This window comes from Mustela nigripes, chromosome 6 (genome assembly GCF_022355385.1).
Source record: "Mustela nigripes isolate SB6536 chromosome 6, MUSNIG.SB6536, whole genome shotgun sequence".
NCBI classification, from domain to species: domain Eukaryota; kingdom Metazoa; phylum Chordata; class Mammalia; order Carnivora; family Mustelidae; genus Mustela; species Mustela nigripes.
Window position 1 is genome coordinate 52,299,034 of NC_081562.1, and position 2,452 is coordinate 52,301,485.

A 2,452-nucleotide genomic window follows, 5' to 3' on the forward strand; every position below is an offset into this window, starting at 1 on the left:
TGAACACACAGATGTGTGTACCTGTGTACACAATGGTATAATAAATTTTGACCTGCCCACAAAGAAGTAAAAAAGTTCATAATTTTTACTCTATATAATGAGAAATCTGCTATTAATGTTTCTAGCATTGATGAGAGTCACTTAGCTTCACTGAGACCCAGTATTTGCTAAGAACTGGCACCTTTGAAACTGCCAAGGCAGTGTCTCCCAAACTTAAATCATCAGACACAAATTACAAATTTTCAAATGAGAGTATACTGGGGGCACCTTGGGGGCTCAGTCGGTTAAGGGTAGGCTCAAGTCATGGTCTCAGGGTCCTGGATCGGGCCCCACATGGGGCTTCCTGCTCAGCGAGGAGTCCTTCTCCCTCTCTCTCTGCCCCTCTGTGTTTTGGCTCATTCTCTCTCCCTCTCTCAAATAAATAAAATCTTGAAAAAAAAAAATAAAAGAAGAAGAGTACACTGGATGATCTGGAATAACTGTTTTATAATAGAATTGTCAATGTCAAGAGAAGTCTAAAGGACAGCACCGTATTGTACCAAAGAAAGATTAATAGTATCTTGAATAAATTAAAATAATGGAACAGATGAGCCATCCTGATACACAGGGTGGAATTCAGAGCTTACGTTGCTATTGCCATATATGTGATTGCCAGAGTTGTTTTATAGTATATACTTATGAAATCTCATTTTTGTGTGAACCCATGTGAAAACGCTTCATTAAAAATAGTATCATAGGGACGCCTGGGTGGCTCAGTTGGTTGGACGACTGCCTTCGGCTCAGGTCATGATCCTGGATTCCCGGGATCAAGTCCCGCATCGGGCTCCCAGCTGCATGGGGAGTCTGCTTCTCTCTCTGACCTTCTCCTCGTTCATGCTCTCTCTCACTGTCTCTCTCTCAAGTAAATAAAGAAAATCTTAAAAAAAAATAGTATCATAGTTAGGATTAAAAAAGTAAAAGTTTATACTCCCAAGTAGATGATTGCCCCAGGTTCCTTCTAATTTTTATCATTCTATCGTTGACTGATTTTGTGTTTTTAAGACTCTAGTTCAACTTCACCAATCTTTATGAAGGCCTTTGCCAACTTCTGTAGCTCACTGGTTTCAGTATTCTTTATCCCTCCTGGCTTGGATCTCATCTCTGATAAAGGGTACATGACATCCCTATGGGATTTAAATCAGGAGGAAAAAGAAACCAGATTTCATGGACCATGACAGCTTTAAAACCCTAGGGGCAGGTTTTATTTGATTAACATTCAGAGGTGGTTATTTGTGCTGTGCACATTTCACGGTCCAAAGATTAGAACAGCTCGCTCTGCCTCAACCTAGCCAGGCTTTGTGCCTATCTCTCCAGTGGTGTGTGACTTCAGACAGGTTCTCTCCTGAGCAGCCCTCTTCCCAGCTAACCCGTGCAGATCCTGACAATCACCCCTTTCCCTCGCCTCTCAGCCATGATGTGGGACCCCCCCACACACAGCTGTTCCTAGCCCCAGGACACTTCACAATCTCTTTTTGGCTCCCTGAAGCCCTCTTCTCATCTTGTAAATAAAGTGTGCCATCTGTGGCTGCCAGGATTCTGACCATTTTTATGAAATTAATAGGAAATGCATTCTTGCTTTTCCTAGGCTTGTAGGCACTAACAATATTTGGTGACTGTCTTTGTGAACCAGCGTGTGGATGCATGTAGTAGTTTGCTGTTATGGCTTACAGGGCCAGGAATAAAGGAGACAGCAGCCCCCAGCTTGGACACCTGTATGGAGTGGGACCTAAGTTCGCCTCTTGTATACCCAGCAGTGCAAGCAACCAGATCCTGTCTTTGGGTCACATGGTCTTCCTACTGCTCTAAGTATTAGAGATGGCCCAGGACTCAGAGGAAGCTGGCAGTTTCTCAAGCACCTGCTCTTTTTCACTCTTATGGGAGCTGGATACTGGTTTGTGACTAGAAGTATCAACAAGGGTGTATCTGAATCGAGAAAGGTTGTTGGAGATGAGATACTAAAGGGTTTATTAACTCTATTACCATAGTAGCTTGGAAAGAAGGGGACAGTCTTCCAGCTTGGACTGGAGGTAGGGGAGACATATTAAGAAGCAAACCAGTCAACTCCTGTAGCTTGGATTTTCTGTTGGTACTTTATCAAATATCTTATTTTTATCTTTTTATTTAATTTTATTTTAAGATTTTTATTTATTTATTTGACAGACAGAGATCACAAGCAGGCAGAGAGGCAGGCAGAGAGAGAGAGAGAGGAGGAAGCAGGCTCCCCGTTGGCAGAGAGCCCGATGCGGGGCTCAATCCCAGGACCCTGAGATCATGACCTGAGCTGAAGGCAGAGGCTTTAACCCACTGAGCCACCCAGGTGCCCCTCAAATATCTTATTTTTTTTTTTTTTTAAAGATTTTATTTATTTATTTAACAGAGAGAGATCACAAGTAGGCAGAGAGGCAGGCAGAGA